The sequence below is a fragment of the Mixophyes fleayi genome, chromosome 1 (assembly GCF_038048845.1).
Source record: "Mixophyes fleayi isolate aMixFle1 chromosome 1, aMixFle1.hap1, whole genome shotgun sequence".
NCBI classification, from domain to species: domain Eukaryota; kingdom Metazoa; phylum Chordata; class Amphibia; order Anura; family Limnodynastidae; genus Mixophyes; species Mixophyes fleayi.
The window spans coordinates 64,190,977-64,198,350 of NC_134402.1; positions in this window are offsets into that span (position 1 = coordinate 64,190,977).

The following is a 7,374-nucleotide window of genomic DNA, read 5'->3' on the forward strand; positions in this document are numbered from 1 at the left end:
TCCATGTAATGAATACAAATATTAGTAGTAATAGGGATATATTATACAGCCTTTTTATAGTGTCTGTATCCAGTGTAGGTGCCTGGAATGTGAGACTCATTATCAGGGACCTTCATAGTATAGAGTGTGGCTGGGGAAGAAATCACCTACAGGTGCTGTTACCTGGAGATATTTATTACTGAGTGGGAATAACATATAGTCCAGGACCCCTGTTATCCTGTGTATAGAGATCCAGTCTCTGACTCTCCTCCCAATCTGCACTGCCTGCTGGATGATACATATACTATACATTACTAGTATATAATGAATGTATTCTTTCTGTGCAGATGATCCAATCACTGCCTGCTAGGTGATACATGCTGGATGTGATCTACTATATATTACAAGTATGTCAATGTATTTATGTGCAGATGATCCAATCACTGCCTGCTGGGATTAGATTCTGGGCATTGAAGAGAGCAGCTTTATAAATACAGACCCCAGAATGTTTGTCCACATTTAAATAGGAGAACTTGATGTATAAATACTCCTCAGGGTAAAACTTGCACTATAAAATAAACCCAATAGTCTTCTGTCCAAGCACCATGAGCTCTGTAAGATACAATGAGACCTTTTGAGTAATATTGCAGTGTCCAAGCCAATGTGAGGGAGAATAGGATACAATGTGGATGTTTTGCAGAAAGATTATAAGATTACAGTTGTCATCCTAGCTTTTCCTTTAGACTCTTATCCTGCTGTGTCTCTCACACTGTATTGTGCTGCTGTTAATGTCTCCATTAGTGATATAGACGTCACTGCTTATCTCCTGGATGGTTGATAGATATCTGGAGTATATTTGTCTAATGCATGTTTCCAGAGAAAATGCTTTAAAGTCCCTTATAAACTGTAACCTGTCATTACTACACAGTAATATCCCTGTGTACTGCTCTCCTGATGGGAGAATCCTGCAATCTCCTTACAACTCTCTGGGCAATACATGGGCTGTTGTATTAAAGGGGAAAATGACTTTGGGAAGCTATTACTTTTCCTAATAATGAAGCTCAAGACTGTCCTTGAATTAGCTTCTATCATAGGAATATGAGATCTAGTGTCAAACTGCCTTAACTCTGAAATCTATTTGACAAAGATATCTGGGGTATAATGTAGTAATAAAATCAGGACTTTCCTCATCTCTCTAATCAGAGTGTCCTGGGGTATTGAGCAGGAAGCTCTCACAGTTGAGGCCATCTTGGAAACTGTAGGTAATATATCTGTGAGGAATATCCTGATTACACCTGACATGACGAACATATAGAGTATTAGAGGAAAAGACCTTCCGTACTATATGTAGGCCTCGATCATTGTTACCTGTATGTTAATCCTTCTCAGGAGATTCTACACAGATTGTTTACACTGAGATACATTTAGTTATCTCCTGACAACTGCTAAAACGGTACGTTAATTGTATCACTTTTTTCTAGGCTATGATTTGCATATATAGTTCTAATTTTACTCATACTTGCCAACTCTCCCGGAATGTCCGGGAGACTCCCGCATTTTGTGAGAGTCTCCCGGACTCCCGGGCGAGTGTGGCAATCTCCCGAATTCTGCCCACTTCACTAGGAAGTGCCCCACTTCCTAGTGAAGTGGGCAGAATTAGATCCCAAACGCCGCGATTCCCGGTGAATCGCGGCGTTTGGCCCCGCCCCCGCTGTCAAATGACGCAATTTGCGTCATGACGTCACAGGGGGCGGGGCCGAAATGACGCGATTTCGGCCACCCCGCCCCTTCACGCCCCCCTCCACTGGCTGGCTCCCGGAAGGGAGCTGAAGAAAGTAGGTAAGTATGATTTTACTGGTAGAGGGATTCTATAGAAAAAAACTTGGTTGATTTTAGCGAAATAGAAACTTAACTGATACGTTGTTTTATTAAAAAAAATAAAAAAATAGATGGTATTGGTATAGTGTTCAGCTCTGTTCTCTTGTTTTAAAAATGTGAGTTGGACCTTTTTATAGCTGCACTCCCTTATATACTGAGTTTATTAGCAGTTTAGCGCCGTATCTGTCCGTTTTACCTTGTTAAAATACCTTTTGGCATCCTGAACCTAAATTATGGTTTGAGTCCAACACCATTAAGATCTTCTATGTTCTCTATTGGTGCAGGATTCCCACTGATTGTCACTTCCACATTGCAGTAAGTCCCAAGCACATATTTCAGAAGTGTGATCACTTTGTACAATCTACATTGAGAATCGCTCTTCTGATAAGTTGTTCTGTAGTATCCACATAATCTCCTAAATATGAGGCACCATGTTCCTTACCACTGAACGCACAGGTGCTGATGGGCCGGCATCCACTTAAACTTGTTTATATGCTGCTTTATAGAGTCTGTGAAGATACCAGGTTTAAGGTAACCCTCTGGGCCGCACAGCTGGCCTACCCGGTACCTATCCAGGGTTCAAAATCACCCAGGCAAATATCCAAAATAAAATAAATAAGTTTATTTAACAAAATGGTAGCACAAAACAGCAATAAACAGATTTTAAACAATAACTTGCAAAAATAACACTACAGTCTGGCACAGGCGACGTACAAGGTATAAAACACCACACCATTATCCTAGTCACTTTCAGGGACTGCTGTCTATCCATCCAAGCTTCTCCCCCACTCTTCTTTGAGGCTACCAGTAAAGTAGTGGTCCTCAGTCACTGTAGCTCCGCGTTTGGCGGACACACAGCTCCCCAAGACCTGGAGAGGTAGATCAGGAAAAAGTCAGTAGTCCAGGGACAAATTCTCCCTCTCCTGTCAAGGGCAGAGATCTAGACCTCAGCGCCAGCCTGACTTCAGCTATAACTCTGTAGTGAATGCCAATTTGCTGTCCTCTGGAGCTCTCTTAAGCCCAAAAATGACCATCAGCAATTTCAGGTCCTTTTTCTGTGTTTACTTTTTCACAGGTAAAATAACAGACAAGTGAATAGGAGATGAAAAATTCTTGATATAATTAAGGATAGGTATTCTGTGGCTATACAGCAATGTTTGTTTAAACAGGAGAGATCACAATCCAGACACATTACATTTAACTACACAATGCAGTCCTCTGTAATTAAACATAAAGCTCTGTCTGTGGACCTTTCCCCCATCTTAATATGAGACCTCCTGGTGTGCTGTACATTCATACCGGACTGGTGGACAATAATCCTTTTGCATAGGCAGAAACAATGGACTAGTCTGCAAGATAAGAAACATGCTCGCAGACATTTTAGCTTCTTTCAAATAGAACATATGTACAAGTTTAAATATAACTGACAAATATGGGGAACCAGAGGGCTATAAAAAGTTTTTATAGTGCACAGTTTGTGAGAAACGAGGTGCAGACTGGTTGAGGTGATATTAATACCTCGTTTCACCAGTCACTAGTGAATAAATTTTATTTTTACATAGTACTGTAGTACATGGTACTGTCTTAATGTTTTTAAAATTTAACCAGAGATAACATCTGGGCAATGAGAAGACAATTCTGGCCTATCTAGTTCTGAGCTAAACACAATGGTGTGAGTGCTACAATAAATGCAATGAAAACAATAAATAGGGATGGTAAAACTCTTCCTCTTAAACCTTAGGGCAAGTATTGTGGCATCATCTCACACAGTCAAACTACTAGAAGGGAGCCTGGTTACCTCGGATTGCCTAAGTGCTACACCATAGTGTAATAAGTTTAAAAAAATTCCTTTATTAATCTTTATGCACATGCATCATATATTAATAACACACACTTATCTGTATCAGACAAAGGTTCTGGAATGAATAGATGGAATTCTGGTGTTCTTTTTACCACATCCAAGAAACCAATCCAGCAACAGTAATGAACACCTGTTGCACTCCTACACTGTTGTCCAGGGGAAGACTTTAGGCGGTATAGTCCTTCATTTTTAAGCATAAAGTGAACTAACCTCATTATACAGCTCCTATAAGTACCCATCTCAAGGTCACATGGAGAAAGGAACTAAGATCCTAAATCTAAATAAAAAATAAAATATGCAGAGCATATCTAAAACCTTAAAGATCAATAAAATCAACAATAAAATATTGTTAATATTGAACAAAACACCAGAAAAGATCTGAGATAGACGCCTGCAAGATCAAGTGACTGACATTTTCCTCTCTAGGAAATGAGCACTGGATCCTGGGAAATCAGCATGTCCAGTACTAAAATCACGGTCGTATTGAAGACCACGCGTGTATTGCTAGACCTGTGGTCATGTTGGAAATCAAATTTTCTGTATAGTCCTTTTCATTACTTAAACTGGAGCAAATTCATGTTGCTCTACTTCAGAGGTGTTAATCACATTCAGTGACGCTGGAAGCACTGCGCGTGTGCTTAGCACTGTCATAGCTAGGAATATAGTATGGCCCATTCAAGTATATACATCCACTAGTGGGCATGTGCCACATTAACAAAGACCCTTTGTTTTGCTATGGGTGCAATTATACTGTATGTGAGGGAAATATCTATATGCAAAATATGCATCATGAGGTAAGGTTCAGTATTTAGATTGTCTAATTTTGATTTTATAATCAGTCACATACAGATATCATTATACACCAAATAAATACATATTTATGTGCACTATGTATAAAGGATTTCACAAAGATAAAAATTTCCAAATAAAAGGAGTGATCTCAAAACCACCATTTAGTGTAAAAATCCAGAACATCTTCCTCTAGGAGATCATCTTTTCTAGATACTCCTCTTCTTTCTCCAACACAGACCTGTTCAATCTGTGAATGTAACATGACTGGGATTGGAAATGTTACAAAACTGAGTGTGGGACGTGACTATTCTCGATGTTTGTATTATGTTCTAGTATCCTGAGGTTTTACATGGTTTTCCAATATATTTCAATCCACATGTACATTCCAATAGAGAAATTACTGTCATGAAATTCGCTATAATTTCATGAAGAGTAAAATTTAATGTTTTGCTAGGTCTAGGTAAGACTGTCCTCCTTTTTTTTTTTTTTTTTTTTTTTTTCATGTGTAGAATATATTGGTATTTGTATAATATCTAAAGATAATAATTATTAAATCTGTAGGATCTTTATCTAGAACAATGTCAATCCTTTTCTTATAGTATTTTTGCTTCCTTATGTAACACCCCCTCTGGTGGAGGAGTTGATGTCTCCCAGTGGCTGAGTGTGGGAGGGCGGCACTGGGACCCAGAGGAGACACACCAGGAGGGTTGCTTAGCAACAAGACTGGCATGGGAGGATCAGAACCTGTATGGCAGTTGGCGGGAGACATCTTACCAGCCAGGAAGTAGGAGGGAGATCCTGGGTAATTGAAGGGGGTAATGGCTGAACACTATATTAGTTAGAGCATCAGATCTTCAGGGAAGGAAGGTCCTTTGAATAATGAGCAGATTTTTCTGTCTTACCCATTAATATTCTGTCCATGTAATGATTAAGTACTGTGCAGGAGGAGACTTGAGAAGTATATAGGAACTGTATATATTTACTTATCGTTGCAACAGTATAAGAATGTGCTGGAGTGAAGAGTATAGAAATAAAGATGTTATATTTTGCCAAATAGAGATGGTCTGGCGACTGCATTATAGAGATATCTGATTGCACTGCACCACTAAGGTACAGTTAGGTACATATATATATTTGGACAGTAACACAATTTTCATAATTTTTGCTCTGTACACCACCACAATGAATTTGAAATGAAACATTGGAAATGCAATTGAAGTGCATACTTTCAGTTTTAATTCAAGGGATTGAAAAAAAAAATAATGTATGAAATGTTTCTGAATTCAATCATTTTTATACAGTCTTCCTCAAATGTAATTGGACAAATGGACATAATCCATAAATGTTAATTTTTAATACTTTGCTGTGAATCCTTTGCAGGCAATGACTGCCTAAAGTCTGGAACCCATGGACATTATCAAATACTGGGTTTCCTCCTTTGTCATGCTTTGCCAGGCCGTTACTGTGGCTTACTTCAGTTGTTGCTGTTTGTGGGTCTTTCTGCCATTAGTTTCGTCTTCAGCAAGTGAAATGCATGCTCGATCAGATTGACTCAACCATTGCAGAATATTCCATTATTTTGCCTTAAAAGACTCCTGGGTTGTTTTTGCAGTTTTGGGGTATTGGCCATCTGTACTGTAAAGTGCCATTCAATCAACTTTGCTGAATCTGAACAGACAGTATATCCCTATAACTACAGAATTAATCGGGTTTCTTCTGTCTTCCGTCACATCATTAATAAACACTAGTGACCTGGTGCCATTAGAAGCCATGCATGCCCATGCCATGACACTACCTCTACCGTGTCTTACAGTTGATGCGGTATGCTTTGAATCATGAACCATTCCAAGCCTTTTCCATACTTTTATCTTCCCATCATTCAGGTACAGGTTAATCATAGTTTTATCTGTCCAAAGAATGCTTTTCCAGGACTGGGCTGACTTTTTTTTTGTTAGATTTTTTTTTGTCAAAGTCTAATCTGGCCTTTCAATTCTTGAGTCTTATGGTTTTCATCTTGTGATGAACTCTGTATTTGCTCTTGTGAAGTCTTCCCCTCATGGTAGGCTAGCATAATGATATGTCTACCTCTTGAAGAGTGTTCATCACTTGGCTGAAAGTTGCAAAAGGGTTTTTTATTAACATTGAAAGGATCCTGCAATCATCCACCTCTGTTGTTTTTGGTGTATGTCCAGGCCTTTTGTGTTGCAGAGCTCACCAATGCGTTCTTTTTTTCGCAGAATGTGCCAAACTGTTCATGTGGCCTCTCCTAAGATTCCTGCTATCTCTCTGATGGATTTTTTTTGGTTTTGCAGCCTTAGGATGGCCTGTTTTGCATGCATTGAGAGCTCCGTAGACCGCGGGTTGAGGGTTTACAGAAACAGATTGCAAATGTAAACACCACACTTGGAATCAACTCAATACCTTTTGCCTTCTTAATTGATATAGATTACGAATGTGTGCAACTGAGACTTTTGCATTTTTATCTACAGTAGAAATAGCAGATCTGTTGCTGGCTATAGCAGTGTGCTGGGGGAATTTGTCTCTGTTTTTTTCGTTTTAAGATAACCATGGTTAACAGATGAAGAACAATGATTTCAAGCACCACCCTCCTATTAAAGCTTCCAGTTTGTTCTAACTCAATCAGTGATCTCCAGCCTTGTCCTAGTTAACACTCTCACCTTTGGTAATGAGAGAATCAGTGACCTGATGTCAGCTGGTCTTTTGTAGAAGGGCTTAAATGCAGTGTAAATGTTTTTAGGATAAAGTTCATTGTCATGGCAACGGGAACTTTGAAATTAATTGCAATTCATCTGATCACTCCATGACATTCTGGAGTATATGAAATTGCCATCATAAGAACTGAG